General features: G+C 38.0%; 1 protein-coding gene across 2 annotated transcripts in view; it reads right to left on the bottom strand.

The window, feature by feature from the left end:
* Positions 1 to 17,356, bottom strand: part of LOC126412337 (CUE domain-containing protein 1) — a 222,038-nt gene that overhangs the window by 177,061 nt on the left and 27,621 nt on the right. The window lies entirely within an intron of this gene.

Here is a 17,356-nt window from a genome sequence, read left to right as displayed (position 1 = left end):
AGTACAGACACAGTATGGTTTTCAAGGGACTCTTAAACAATTCTCCCTGTGAAACTGTGGCAATTTCAGGTATAAATGATGGAGGTGGATAGCGATCATGCACCCTTCTCTCCAAAGTAGACCACAAAGGCTCAATAATATTGAGATCTGGTGACTAGTGTCCTGAGGAGATGCAGCAACTCATCTTCCTGCTCACAACACCAGTCATGGACGATGCAAGCTGTGTGAAAAGGGGGCCTGTTGTCTTGGAATAAGGCATCGCCACTGAGGAACAAATACAGTACCATCAGATGGATCTCATCAGCCAAAATGGTGACATAATCCTTCGCAGTACTGTAAGCTTGCAGAGTAACCACAGTGCAGATAGAATAACATGATATGGCTGCCCAAATCATCACTGAACCTACACCATGTTTCACGCTTGGGACACAAATTCTACAAGAAGCTGGAAACTGTGAAACAAGAAGCATCCTACCAAATGGCTTTCTTCCATTGCTCCACATTCCAGGTTTTATGGCCTTGGCAGCACATTTTCATGTTACAGCCATTTGGATCATTAATATGTTGTTTTGGAATTCCAACTCAGTCTGCAATTCCCAGCTTATAAAGCTCCCTGCTTGTTGTTTTGGTTCTGACAGCTCGCAAGGGTGGCATTCAGTTCTGCAGTGACTTTTGCAGGCGTAGTCCTTTTATTTTTCATCACAATTCTCTTCAATGGTCATCTGTCACCTCACTCAATGGCCACTTTCAACTGTAATGTGACTTCGCAGACAATGTTTTTCCACTTTCCCTGCATGCGGTATAAATATTCGATATTGTGCTTCTTGGAACATCAAAACACTCTGGCTGCCTTGTTTAGAGAAGCATCCACCATACAAACATGAACAATTTGCCCACGTTTGAATTCAATGAGCTCTGACATAATGCATTCACAACTACACAGAACACTGTTTTAACCATGAATGACACTTATAATGTATAATGGCACAAGTGGCATATGTGGTCAAATACAATGGCGCAACCTGCGGGCTTGGTTATCCTCTGTACTGATGTTCAAGTATGCATTTGTCACAAAGTTTCCATATTTTCTGGAATTCTTGTACATAACTCATTTCTGCCACCGGATCATACTAGTTAGTTATGTAACTTTTGTTTAGTAATTAACTGACTCCCAAAAGGAATGACAATGAATAAGGAGATAGAATGCAATCACACAAAATTACAATTTAAGCATTCTTCAAACTCTTATCTGAAAACTACTGACTACATGTAAATAATTTAAAAAAAACATATGTACTGATATTAGCTTAAAATTGCCCATGATAGCCCACCAGCAGTACTTTCACTATCAAAAGTCAGTAAATTAAGGCTGTAAGTTGGTATCTGTATTAAGATCCCGATATCTCCATTTCAATACTCTTTCTACATATAGATGTGTACCCAGCAAACAATGGAACTGTTCACATCAGTACTTATCACTGTCCCAAATATTAAAATTCCACACTTTTCCACCCACACATGAAATCTAGGATGACTTAGTGAATTTTAAACCTCCATGAAAGATATTTTTATCACCATATTCTGTAAGTGAGCATGCATGTTTGAAGGAGCTTTAAGGAGAGTCACACGTTCAGCACTAAAAATATTTTTCTTTGATATTCTAAGATTTTGACAAAATACCAGGCATTTTCTTCAAATCTGCTAGTTCTTTTTTTAATTTTTGCGTGGCATGAAATGCACAAATTTACATCTCGATATGCTTATGTAGCTGAAAGCCTTAGCATCAGCTTCTTATTTAGATAAGATTTAATTTTATTATATTTTTTACTGGATACATTTCGGCACCTAAGTAACTATCATCTATGAAAAAAGTCTGAGATTTCAACAAACACTGCGCATGAGGTCAGTAACATATAACACAGTAAGCAATTTCCGGGATTGTATCCAGAATTACTGCTATGTCTGTGTATGACTCACCAGAATAATAGTATGTATGTGTTCTGTCCAACTGTGGTGTAACTACAAGGGTTGGAACTTCAATAGTGGCAACTATTTATTTACAGCTTGTACAAAATAGATACGTGTTTCAAAGTTTTACTGACCTTCAAAGTAGTCGCCAGCACTGTGTATAACCCATTGACAGTGATGTGGAAGTCATAGTATACTCTTAACAGTGCCAGTTGTGTTGACAGTTTGCCCAACATATTTGTAGCAGTTCTGAAGCAAATGTTAGGTGTTTCCTTCAGTTTAGAAACTGAGTTGATCTTACAAGGGCTTAAGGCAGGGGAGTGCAGTAGGTGGTATAGCACTTAGCAGCCCCATCAGTCAAACAAATCAGTAAAAGCTTACACTGTACGTGCTTGAGGATTGTCCTGCAAAATGATGGTCAGGTCCTGCAGAAAGTGTCATCACTTCTGTCTCTATGCTGTTCATTTTTGGAACACAACCTACGACCAGCATAGAGACAGAAGTGATAACACTTTCTGCAGGACCTGGCCATCATTTTGCAGGACAATGCTCAAGCATGTACAGTGCAAGCTGTTACTGATTTGTTTGACTGATGGGGCTGCTAAGTGCTATACCACCTACTGCACTCCCCTGACTTAAGCCCTCGTAAGTTCAACTCGATTTCTAAACTGAAGGAAACACTTCAAGGCATATGCTTCATAACTGCTACAAATTCATCGGGCAATAGACTGAGCTGCTCAGACTGTCAACACAACTGGCACTGCTAAGAGTATACTATGACTTCCACACCACTGGCAACGTGTTATACATAGTGTTGGTGACTACTTTGAAGGTGAGTAAAACTTTGAAACACGTATCTATTTTGTAAGAGCTGTAAATAAATAGTTGCCACTATTAAAGTTCCAACCCTCTTACATATCTCGCAAGAATGTGCTATGTTTACATGTCACTGCAGCAATGATCAAAAACATTTGAAAAGTGAAGACACTGAACTGGCCAAGTAACCTTTATCCATGGGTTCTAGCATATCATGCAGATAGAATGGACTGTGTTTGACACTATTGTTGTTTTTGGAATCCCTGCTGAAAATCAAGAACCCCACTATGTTAAAACTAGATCATTGTGTCTGAACATGGATGGCAGAATTCTGCAACAGATAGAGCCCCCCCCCCCCCCCCCCCTCTCTCTCTCTCTCTCTCTCTCTCTCTCTCTCTCTCTCTTTCTTTCTTACCATTTGCTGCAATAAGGAGTCCACTATTTTACTATGTCTCTTCATTTGACAGTATTACGAACAGTATGGATTGTTACTCACTGTAAAGATATGCTGAGTTGCAGACAGACACAACAAAAAAAGCTGTTGTATATCGAGTTTTCGGCCTACGTCTTCTTCAGAAAAGAAAACAAAACACATACACACATTTACACAAGATAGCATATCTCACGTACATGCGACCACTATCTCTGGCTGTTCTAGCCACATAATTCCAACCTGGTCTCTTCCATTTGACTTGGTTGTTGATATTTTCATGTTTTAAACCAACATAGTGAATGTCCGCAATAAACAACAATACGCACAATAGAGAAAGGTAATTATATGAATCTGTTATATTGTGACATTTCTTCCAATTACAGGGAACAGATCCCTGATCAAGAGATCTGCAGAATATAATAATGAACAAGAACTGAGTTCATTCCATTTCATATTCCTACAAATTATAACACCCAGGTATTAATATAGTTGACTGACCTAACAGAAATATCTTACTTACATTACTAACATTTATGACAGGGATACATTGCCACTGACCATAAAAATGATACACTGAGTTGCAGTCAGTCATAACGGAAAAACTGTTACACACTGAGCTCTGCTTCAGAAAAGAAAGAAAACATGCACACACACACATATTCACGCAAGCAGGCACATCTCACACTCATGCGACCACTTTCACCGCCCACTTTGGGCAGATTGGATTTTCCATTGTTTCATTTATATTACTACTAGTTTCAATTTTTTTCTGTGTTAAATTTTGCCTAAACAGTTGCAGAGCTCGCCTCAGATATTGGAGCACTCCAGTGAAATCCTAAAACCTAGAATTCTCTTTTATCTTCATCTGAAATTTTGCACAGCTTACTTTTAATCTGTGGGGAATATCTGTACAAAATTTAATTTGGTTGGAGATGATGAGATGGGAACCATTGGTGTGTAATGACCCAGCAGTGACATAAAAAGATTTGCCAGAGGAAAAAATCCGCAGTGGGTGGATGGAAACCAAGTTTTGAGGGACAAGCAACAAATAACAAGACAGAAAAACATTAGCATTGAGAAAAGAGTGTTAAGAGGATCATATCTCCTTTAAAGGATGAAACATTTTAATAAGCCCAGTAAATAAAAATGATTTAAGGGCAAGAGGATACAGAGGGCAAACTAGTCAAATTGAGCAGACACATAGCCAAAAGAAAGGATTTTCTTTGTTGAACAGAAAAACTAACATGAAGATTTACATTTTAAGAAATCAAAAAGGATCTGGATATTAGATTTAAAATAGTGAAAGAAGACACTGATACTAGACTTATATCAGTAAATAGTGAAAGAGTAAAGGAATACAAAGACATTAGGTTTGTTGAAGTAGATAAGTGATTGCAAGAAAATGCATGACAAGATGTCACACTTACTGCAGCCCCTGAAAGTCTTGCATGACTTGGCAATCAAAATTCACTCAAGAATCCAGGACAAGAAATTGATAGGTTAAAAAAAAAATTATTTTTTTACACCCGTCGACAGACATTGATATGGATGTGGATCAGGTCGTGTGGGTAGCATAGCAGAATAGTGCAGAATGCTGTCACTGAGACCCTGCAAGAAGTGTACTATGGACAGACTCCTGAACCAGGAATTTACCTGCCTGTGGCAATAGACCTGGCTCGGCAGTTCTTACACAGACATCAACTACCTTAGAACACACCTAGGCCTTGTGCTGTGCTCTGTTTTCTATGTATTTGGTTTGTAAGTCACTTGCGCTGATCCTACTGTGTTTTTCTCTGCACTCGTCTCTATGCGGTGCTTGGATTCTAACTCCCACAAAGATTGACTGGCATATCGAGTTTCATTTCCCTCTTCCAAGGTTCTGCTTCCAGACTTTGTAGATGGGTCACTGTCAGCTAGTATAGTTATATATGTGCTGACAGTGATGGCTGTACAGTGTTGTCATGTCTGTGGAGATACAGTGGCAACGTAGAACATTCTTACATGTACATCACTTTTCATTTTTCAGAATTAAATTGTAACCAACATGGGCACAACATTTTGCACTGGCAGGAGTGTGTCTCCAGGAGCAGCAACAAAAGTTGCAGCAAGAGCAGATGTAGGAACAGCTTAAACAGAATGTGAAATTGTTCTGTGCTCACAACACACTACTTGCTGGCCAAAGCACCTGCCGTTAAGTTTCCCCACCAACCCTCCACTTCCCCCGATGCTGTTCACCAGTTTCAACCAGAGGATGTTCTATCTGAAAACTGGCAGATGACAAAGTTACATATGTTGAATAAACAGCCCTGATGCCGCGTGGGGTGAGCCAGGCAGCCTCACGTTCCAATGAGCCACCATATGTAAATGTCACTCATGATTTGTGTACAGTGATGTCATGGCTCTGCCTGCTTTCAGTCATGTTGGCCTCAGCGGGTACTACTCAAAGTGTCATAATCTCCTCTTGCATCATTTTTCTAATTCTCGGCACCATTCACTTTCCACACCTGTTTCTACTCAACGGGCATACCAGCAGTTCTACCCTGATTGTCATTTGGCACATATTTGACAGGACTGCCCGCACACTGATGCCTTGTGGGGTGTACGGTGTAAAGTAGGCAATTTTGGCAACAGTTTGAGATGGTTGGGAAGCTGCAGGACAGACGCTGGAGATGCCAGTGTTTTCCCTGGACTCAAAGACTGTCCCCAACTGCTCACAAGCATCGCCCACTGTATACTGCTAGGTTTTTAATAATTTATTTATTTATTGTTTATTTCGTTACTGATTTTTTAGCCTGACCAGATTAGGATCTTTACAAAACATTTACAATAAGAAATGACACTAATAAAAGGCTGTTGCAAAGGAGCACGAGGATGTAAAGAGCAACTGATAATAGATGCAGAGGTGACATATCAAGCTAAAACTAAACAAAAGGTCGCTACACTACGCATACATTGATTACCAAAAAGCTTTTGATAGTGTACCCCACTCATGGTTACTACAAATATTGGAAATATACAAAGTAGATCCTAAACTGATACAGTTCCTAAACATAGTAATGAAAAATTGGAAAACCACACTTAATATCCAAACAAATTCAAATAATATCACATCACAGCCAATACAGATTAAGCGTGGAATATACCAAGGAGACTCATTAAGTCCTTTCTGGTTCTGCCTTGCTCTAAACCCACTATCCAACATGCTAAATAATACAAATTATGGATACAATATTACTGGAACATACCCACACAACATCACACATTTGCTATACATGGATGATCTAAAACTACTGGCAGCAACAAATCAACAACTCAACCAATTACTAAAGATAACAGAAGTATTCAGCAATGATATAAATATGGCTTTTGGAACAGATAAATGTAAGAAAAATAGCATAGTCAAGGGAAAACACACAAAACAAGAAGATTACATATTGGATAACCACAGCGACTGCATAGAAGCGATGGAAAAAACAGATGCCTATAAATATCTAGGATACAGACAAAAAATAGGAATAGATAATACAAATATTAAAGAAGAACTAAAAGAAAAATATAGACAAAGACTAACAAAAATACTGAAAACAGAATTGACAGCAAGAAACAAGACAAAAGCTATAAATTCTTATGCTATACCAATATTGACCTATTCATTTGGAGTAGTGAAATGGAGTAACACAGAACTAGAAGCACTCAATACACTTACACGATCACAATGCCACAAATATAGAATACATCACATACATTCAGCAACAGAAAGATTCACATTAAGCAGAAAGGAAGGAGGAAGGGGATTTATCGACATAAAAAACCTACATTATGGACAGGTAGACAATTTAAGAAAATTCTTTCTAGAATGAGCAGAAACTAGCAAAATACACAACGCAATCACTCATATAAATACATCGGCTACACCATTGCAATTTCATAACCACTTCTACAACCCTTTAGATCACATAACATCAACAGATACGAAAAAAGTAAATTGGAAAAAGAAAACACTACATGGCAAGCACCCGTATCATCTAACACAGCCACACATCGATCAAGATGCATCCAACACATGGCTAAGAAAAGGCAATGTATACAGTGAGACGGAAGGATTTATGATTGCAATACAGGATCAAACAATAAACACCAGATATTACAGCAAGCATATTATTAAAGATCCCAATACCACAACAGATAAATGCAGACTTTGAAAACAACAAATAGAAACAGTAGATCACATCACAAGCGGATGTACAATACTAGCAAATACAGAATACCCCAGAAGACACGACAATGTAGCAAAAATAATACATCAACAGCTTGCCTTACAACATAAACTTATAAAACAACATGTTCCCACATACAAGTATGCACCACAAAATGTACTGGAGAACGATGAATACAAATTATACTGGAACAGAACCATTATAACAGATAAAACAACACCACATAACAAACCTGACATCATACTCACCAATAAAAAGAAGAAATTAACACAACTAATTGAAATATCCATACCCAATACAACAAATATACAAAAGAAAACAGGAGAAAAAATTGAAAAATACAACCAACTGGCTGAGGAAGTCAAGGGCATGTGGCATCAGGATAAAGTTGACATTATACCAATTATACTATCAACTACAGGAGTCATACCGCACAATATTCACCAGTACATCAACGCGATACAGCTACATCCAAACTTATATATACAACTACAGAAATCCGTAATTATTGATACATGTTCAATTACCCGAAAGTTCCTAAATGCAATATAACATATACCGTACAGTTAAAAGGAAGTCACGCTTGATCAAGGTCCGCGTCACTTTTCATTTTTGACCAGACATAACGTCTGAGAAAAGAAAGAAATAATAATAATAATAATAATAATAATAATAATAATAATAATAATAATAATATAAGGTGTACAACTTTGCTTCTGCCATTTGCCGATAGGTGGCGACAATGGTGAGTAGAGGTCGAAAGAAACAGATTGCAGATGTCAGGCAGTTAGTTTGGACCTCGGTCAAAATAACCTAATTCAAACATTAATCAATTTGTGTCTGCATCATAAAGTTGTTCTTGATTGAAAATGTCAGTTTACGATCCTAATTCTCGTCATTTGCGGGAGGTGTTACTGTTTTGTTTCAATATGAAGAAAACAGCAGCTGAGTCTCATCGTATGCTCTCAAGTACATATGGTAAGGAGGCTATTAGTGAAAGAATGTGTCGTGAGTGGTTTCAATGCTCCAAGAGTGGTGATTTTAATGTCGTAGACTGGCGTACTGATGGAAGAGAGAATTTTTTCAAAGATGCAGAATTGCAGATATTGCTGAGTGAAGACTCGCGTCAAACTCAAGAAGAATTGGCATGATTAGTGAGAGTGACACAGCAAGCCATTTCAAAATGTCTCAAGGCTATGGGCATGATTCAGAAAGAAGCAACTTGGGTCCCATGTGAGCTGAAACCAAGAGATGTTGAACGCGTTTGTGTGTTTGTGACCAGTTGTTTCAGAGGCGAAAACGGAAGGGATTTCTGCATCGCATTGTGACCGCGGACGAAAAATGGGTTCATTATAATAACCCTAAATGCAAAAAATCGTGCGGATATCCCACCCATGCTTCCACGTCAATTACCAAACCAAATATTCATGGTTCCAAGGTCATGCTCTGCATTTGAAGGGACCAGCTCGACGTCATGTACTATGAGGTGTTAAAACCAAGTGAAACAATCACAGGTGCACATTATCGAATGCAATTAATGCATTTGAGCAGAGCATTAAAAGACAAATGGCCACAATACAGTGAGAGGCACGATAAAGTGAGTTTACAGCAAGACAACACTCGACCCCACATTGCAAAAGAGGTCAAAACGTACTTGGAAACATTAAAATAAGAAGTCCTATCCCACCTGCTGTATTCTTCAAACACTGCTCCCTCTGACTATCACCGGTTTAGATTAATGGCACATGGCCTGGCTGACCAACACTTCTGATCTCATGAAGAAGTCACAAATTGGATTGATTTGTGGATTGCTTCAAAAGATGAACAATTCATACACTGCCCGAAAGATGAGAGTTGTAATGGCCAGTGATGGAAAATACTTTGAATGATACATGTGTAAGCAATTTGTTTCATTAAAGCCTCAAATGTTGGGGAAAAAATGGCGGAAGCAAAGTTGTACACCTTGTAGTAGTAATAATAATAATAATAATAATAATAATAATAATAATAATAATAATAATGGGCATTTAGAATTATATAATTAGATTAGTACATTAGAAGGCATGTTTAGTATTATTAAAGTCAGAAAGAATACAGAAAGAGAAGATTGAAATGACAATGACAGTGGCAGTTGCTATTATGACAGAACACAATATAAATGTAGAACTTCACTGCCAAGAGGTAGAGAAAAATAGTGGTGGAGGGCAACTAACGAGAGTGAGGTGCATGGAATATAGAAGAGATGGATACTGTGATAGAAGGTGGACCATTAACTGCCTTTTGAAGTTTGGAAGGAATTTAATTTCTCTGATGTTTTAAGGAAGGTTGTTCCAAGGCTAGGCTCTGATACATAAAATGATTTGGAAAACATCACAGCATTACGTGATGATACAGAGAGGATTTTACTTTGTTGAGAACAAGTATTTCTGCTATGCTGTTCAGACGGTAGTGTGCTAGTTGAAGACAAATAAGAGGGAGTGTATTAATTGAGAAGACCGTAGAACAAACAATATGATAATCTCTACCCTTATGAGCATGCACGTAGCCATGATAACTGTTCATATCGCAGGAGCGATATGGTCCAAAAAGCATACATTGCAATGTATCTTACACAAGCATTCATCACCAGTTCCAGTCCAAGTGAGTTTCTTTACAAAAGTCCTTCGAGAATAGTATCATCATAGTCAAGTATATGTAGTATTATTGCCTCTACAAGCTTCTTTTTAAGCTCGAAAGAAAATACTTTTTTTATATTTCTACAGCATATGAAGTGATGAGAGTTCCTTTCTACAGACTGTAGTTCTGTATTCAGTCCAGTCTAACTGATGGTTCAGAATGATCCCTAAGTTCTTTGCAGAAGAGGAAAAGGTTATTTCTGTGCCATTCAGTATTATTGGTGGAACAGTCTCTGAACCAAGAGGAAATAAGTTTTTTGTGAGTGACTAAGTTGCTTGCATTTTGGATGCTGAACATCTGCGCACAGATTTGTTGGACTTGCACTTGATGGGTTGGTGCACAAGTGTACAGTGTTTTTCTGTAAGTTTATAGACACAGCAGATACACATAACTAAGACTTCAATCACCACTAATGCATTCTCTTTTGCTATTTATTGCTGTTTGCCAATGCTGCAGTAAATCTTCGATTCCACAACTGTAGAAATAACATGGTTTTGAGGTGAAAAACTCATTGAGCCACATTTAAAGCCCATTTTCATCTGGAAAGGAAGTTGATGAAGATTGTTCAACAGAGACGAGAAAAGGTGAAAACTTGAGTGTACAAGATTACATGAATAAAATGGATGCAGCACGACTTCCCATCCCAGTTCTCATACAGTACATTTTGTCAGTCTAGCAGAATGCGAACAGGCATTACTCTGGAATAACATCACTTTACGCAGAGTACCTGGTCATTATTCTCGAACTGCATCTGCAAGATATCTCACTTGTTGACAATAAATGTTAGCAGTGATGGTTACACCTCAGACAAGCAATTTGTCATACAGCACACTATCACTGTTCCACCAGATGCATGACATGATCTTTTGTGCAATCATTTATTTATTTGCCTTATGTTGGCATAAAGGCCCTATTTCTTGTCGCCAGTAACAAAAGAGTAAATGAAAGGTCAGTGTTGTTCATGAGCCAATTGATGACAAATAAGCAGAGATGTGCCTATGGCCACCCACTGATTTTTGTGATTTTGGCTTAGAGCCTGCAGTACCCATACAACTGATTTTTGAATCATTCCCACAATGGTGAAATGACCACAGTTCATCACATTTACTAGTTCTCGAGTTCAATGATGTGGATAATTGTGGATTAGTGTGTTTAAATAATTCTCATCAAATCCCGAGGGTCTTCCTGAATGTGAAGACTCACTAATGTCAAAATGATCATCCTTAAAAGAAGAAAACCTTTTTTTTGCCATGCTCTGTCCAATGGCATTATCCCCATGCACGGTGCAAATGTTTATGCCTGCCTCCACTATTGTTACCCCTCTACTGAACTCAGACACAAGAACATGTCGAAAATATTCTGATTTCTCCACTTCACACTCCATTTCCTAGCATCCACAGCTCCACTCACTATCTCCAAATGACAAAATGACAATATGTAAACTCAAACAGCAACAGTGAATTACAAATAAAAAATAATTGATAGTTAAACCCATAGCAACTGCAATACCAACACACAACACAAAAGAAGCTGTGAACCAATACACCAACCTAATAAATTTAATTGAAAATCATCAGTGCGTAGGTGATATTTGCAGTGGGAGAGAATAATTGACATATCATTAGCATGTAATGAGAAGAGTAATGAGTCCAATGTTGGTCCTTTTGGGATTCCTGATTCAACATCCTTCCCCTGTGATATTTTTGTTTCAATCATTACACACCATTGGCAAAATGTCAGGTGTGAGTGGAACCATTGCATCGCATCTTAAGAAAAATTTTGACTTTAAGTTCTGCAAGAAAAATGTCAAAGTAGAAAGAGTAAAAAACTTTGCTGAAATCCAAAACGCACACAATAGTCACCTGTTGTTTGTCCATAGCTTGTTTCAGTTCTTAGTCCATTTATGTTGTTTTTCCATAGCTTGTTTCAATTTGTCAGTCAATTTTGTACTATTTATTATGTTATTTTTTAGTGAGCTGTTCATGAATTGTAGACTCTAAAGCCTCGGATAACGTTGGCGGAACACAAATGAGCCTGTAATTGGAACTTTGTTTCACAGATTCCTTATTGGGTAATGGATTTGTGTGTCCCTGCTAGCAGGCTGTTGGGAAAAGGATAAAGGTTAGAGAATGGTTAAAAAGTCAGTTATTTTGGACAATAATGGATTGACAAAAAAAAAATGAAAATTTGCACTGTACCAAATTCATACATCTGACATCTTGACTGCATTAGGGTTTTCCGACTGAAGGAAAATTTTTCATTTATATCAACAATTGATGGTTTGAGTCCTTGTGATTTGGTGAAGTAAAGATATCAGTGAGGCAAAATACTCACTTAGGACCTCAACGTGAACTAGAGATTCAGCTGCAGATTTCAGTTTGCCTATTCCTAAATCTCATAGATTTATCCACAGGATGGTGGGTATATGAAAGTCCTGTTAGTGGATGAGGATACCTGAGCTTTTCATACCTCACACACTAGCTGGAAGTGTTGGTTGTGGATAGACGGCCATTTTTCAGGTAGGTGGAGCAGCAGTCAACATAGTTAACTGAGATACAAACAGGATCTTTGGCAGCCTTGTTTTGCAACAGCCACTACACCAAGTTTTGTCTTATAGTAAACAGTGTATTCCTTCGAGGGAGCAAGTCTCCATCTCTGAGTTCTATATGAGTGTCAAACAACATTTGTGGTTAGTTCACTGTTGGCACAAAATATTTTTAGGTTAGATGCTTAGATGCCTTTTCTGTTTTTGGCTTCCAGATGGTTGACAAAGCATATTTGGTGACTCAATCATTTCCTTTTCAAGATTTGGGCTGTTTACTGCAGTTGTATGGACCAGCTGTTTGAAAATACTTTAGTTGGGGCAGAAAATTTCGAGGTACACATCTCCCTTAAGCAGTCTACAATACCTGAAATTTGTACCCCTGCCCCATCCCCTTTTTTTACGCGACAAGGACAAGGACCTCAGAGTCATTTCTCCTATTTTGTTGAATCCCAGGGCCAGCCCTATGGTGGTGATTCAGAAGCCAGGTGGGACAATACAAATAGCTGCAAAGTACAGCAAGGAATGAGCTGCACCAGGAGCCCAGGCCACAGGCTCCAAGCATGCAGTCACCACAGGGTGGCACCCCGTGATGCACATACCTCAGTGGTTGCTACCCTTATGGTGGTAGTCTGGAGTTACCGCTCATAGCCTTAATACCTCTGACATGTCAATGTCTGTGCTAAGTGGTAAATCCAAATGATTGTTGGATACAAAACCACGTGCTGCGCATGACATACAATTCCATGGCCAGCCAGGTTTTCGTCATTATTGTAAGGGGGTCAGTATTTATCACACATCGACTCAAGCAACACATACTTGCAGTTGCTGTTGGATGCCACTTCTCAAAATTTCTTAGTGCTGAACACTGACTTTTGGTATATATAATATACAGGATAAAGCAGCTAAGACAGGCTAGCCCAAAAATATCTGAAAGGAATAAATACAGAGTCTGCCAGAAAAATGTATACACACTTTAAGGAATGAAAATTATTACTTATGTGTTTATGTTACATTTAATAATTGGTCACACATGTACAACCTCCAGTTTAGCATATGGTTACTTTAAATGTTCAAACTCTTCACTGTTGACGGTAACACACATAATAGAACAACGAGTGGTCACCGCAACTACGTCAGTCAATGTTACAGTGGAGATCACTGCACATGTCACAGTAATCTCCTGGCAAAGTTCCTCCAGCCTGCATGGCTTATGTTGATAGACATTATCTTTCACAGTTCCCCACAAGTAAAAGTCCTTAGGTATTAGATCTTAGAAGACCACTTCATCAGCTGCATAAAGCACACGTATACCTGGCAAAATTGATGTGCGTAACATTTCCAGATACACTTCTCCAGTGAGAGTAGCATCAAAGAAAAAAAAGAGTCCTACTAAGACCATAGATGATAGTCCACACCACACATGAACCCCCAGTAGATTGAGCACTTTATCCACATAAACATGCGGGTTTTCCGGTGCCCAGTTCACAATGTGACGCTGATTCACGGTTCCATTAAGTTTAAATTGTGCCTCGTCACCCCACACTACCTTAGTCATAAATTGTTCAACATCAGTTACCATTCGCTGATACAATTCGCAAAATTGCATTCAGCAATCAGGATCATCATCATTAATCACATGCAGTAATCATGGAATGTAAACTTTCCATGTTGCAGCTTTCAGAATTCTTTTTACACTTGTACTGCTAACCCCCACTTCACGTGCACATTGTGAAACAGACTTCTGTGGAGAATTAATTGATGAGTGTGGAGACAATTTTGTGCTTCCTGAACAACTGTTCCGATGCTCTCCAAATGTTCTCTTACAAGGGTCTGTCATCACATGTGTGGCAGAGGAGGGACATTTACCATGCTGGTACCACAATGACTGCTTTCTGTCCAATGGGAAGTCTTTGAAAAACTGTGGCAACAGCATATCTGAAGATATTTCAGTGTATTTAGATTCCCATCTGTACAATATGGACTAATGATGAATGATGTAGGTTTTGAAAAACACACACCCAACACTGAGAGACCAAGAGTGTTGTTATTATCCACTTCTTCGAGTCAGTGTGGATTTTCAACTGAAATTTAATGCATATTGCAAAGACTGACATCCCATTAAACTTCCTGGCAGATTGAAACTATGAGCCAGACCGAGACTCGAAGTCATAACCTTTGCCTTTTGCGGGAAGGTTCCAGCACACAGTTTCAATCTGCTAAGAAGTTTCAGATCAATGCACACTACTGCAGAGTGAAAATTTCAGTCTGGTGACATCCCATGGTTTGTAATCAGTTCTTCTTCCTCAAACAAAATTCTGCATAAATATGTCACATCACTAACTTATTTTGCATCTTTCACAGAGAACATTCAGATAACTGTAAACAATTTAGGAAGCTGTTGCCACGAAGCTATAGATGCAACGAAATGTGAAGATGATGAAATGCAACTGACTGTACTGATAGCAGAACATTTGTTTGGTTGATCCTCTCATACTTCCGAGATGCCTCTAAGTGACATTTGCATTGTGTATTACTGCTGTTAAACTGTTAAGTTTCATTTCTTTCTTCGGTTGCTCTTCATTTTCCTTGGTGTATTCTATTCCCCACAATTACTGTTTCTAGAACATTTTATTTATAATGTTTGCAAAGACAGATCATGAGTGCTTGGCATGCTCTGAATGCTCTTCAGCATACAACTGCACTGCTGCTGTAAGTCTGGTGACATTCACCATGAACAGTCAACTGTCATATACATTGTGAATGTCTCAACAGCTTTATGTGCAAGTTATCTGATTGCTATAACAGCTGAGGACAAACTGATGGACTTCAAGCACACAGGTAAATATTGTAACCGTAAGTGAGTTACATGTTTGCTTACTTTTGGTACAATAGACATCTGTGGAATTTGTTCTCCTGACAGCAGGACAATGATTTGCAACATTTATCTTGATACCAAGGATCAAGTCCCATATATATTATGTGGTTGGAGTTCTCTTAGAAGTTCCTTTCAAATGCCACAGAAAAAAGTACACAGTCCCATTAAAAAACTTGAAGCCAGTGTCTTAATTCAGCAACTATAAACAATAAAAATTACTTGTGAAGTAAGGAAAATTCACCATATTATCCGCTATAACTTGGTGAAAACTACACCTCAATATATTAATTGATTCTGGATGTTTTGGATTGACCTGTCTTAGCTGCGTCAATATATTAATGTGGTTTGTGAAAGATGTCACATTAATACATGAATCTCAATTACTTTTTCGAAAATCCTAAAATTGATTTTCAAATTTTTGCATCAAATTGAAAAGTATAGCTGTGTATTTCATCCTGCTTTTAGGCTTATGTTAGGCCAACATGTTGCAATGAAAAAAAAAATGCTTTTATTTACTTGCACATGCCATAATTTCAGTTTCATTTGGAACATATTTATTGTACTGATAAGAAGGTTTCTATCTTGAAGACGCCTGTCTACATCACCTAAATGAGCAGTTAAATCCACCAAAAATACTAAATCTGCCACCCATCTGGCACAGTCAAGTTCTTGCACAGATTTTGCTTTTCATATCATGAACAATTTGATTTCATTAATTATGTTATAAAATACTTTTAACACCTGGCATTGACTGAGCCAGTATACGATATTTCCATACTCAGCATCTAAATATCTGAGGAATTCCTTGAATTGATGAGGATTAAATCTTATAGGAAGCTAGTCTGTAGGCTGTCAAATGAAAAAAATGAATTCAATTAAAGCTCATCTCCTAGTACTAATCATTTACTATGGTAGAATTTGCATACAAAAGTAAAGAGCCATCATGAAAGCCGATTATATAGATGATCATCATCTTAGCAATGGATTTGTGGCAAAGGATATCATACCAAAACTGTTGTAACAGAATTATGGTCCTATTAGTTAGCAAACATTGGCAGTAACTGCAATTCACATGAAGATTTTTAACTTCTACTAATGTTTATTTGCGACTATAATAGTAAAGCCATAGTCATAGCATATAAAAATTTTTCTTTAAAGAGAAAGGGTTACATTACTGGTTTCAACGAACTACGTCATCATTTTCAAATGTAAAACATCAGTTGGAGACTATATAATAGGAATAATAACCATACATCTCACAAAAATTACGTGAAATAATGAGACCAGGCAACTGAGGCAATGCGGGCACAACCAAGTCAATACAAGTTATGCCTCTGCTTGCCCAAATGTTCATTCCTTGTCCTAATGTATAACAGATAAAAACTACACCATGGTGAAATTTGTCAAGAATTCTTACAATGTGTCCTGCTGTGACACAACCCGTCGTAATGAATTTTTTGTGCCAGTGGTACATGGCCTTCCTTGTTGGTGGCTTCTTACCATACTTGGTTCTAAACATGCGTTGAACAGATGTAGCACATCTAGAGAGGTGCCTAATTACTGTTACAGAGATTTAGCATGGTGGAACTACATTAGCCAGCAAGTTCACTTCATAACTATTTCCCTGACTTATGGATTCTATGCGCCAAACAAAGCTCAAATTTTTATCATGATATAAATTCACAATTCTGAAAATTAAACGCAGATGCAGGGTGTACGTTAAGTCCGGGAACATTTTCAATTATTTATTGCAGAAGAACCAAACATTGTACAGATATACATATGTTATTTTGAAGAGAAACCCTGAAAGTTTTTGTTTCATGTAT

This window comes from Schistocerca serialis, chromosome 1 (genome assembly GCF_023864345.2).
Source record: "Schistocerca serialis cubense isolate TAMUIC-IGC-003099 chromosome 1, iqSchSeri2.2, whole genome shotgun sequence".
NCBI classification, from domain to species: domain Eukaryota; kingdom Metazoa; phylum Arthropoda; class Insecta; order Orthoptera; family Acrididae; genus Schistocerca; species Schistocerca serialis.
The sequence above is the reverse complement of the archived record's forward strand: the minus strand, read 5'-3'. Positions and strand labels throughout refer to the sequence as shown.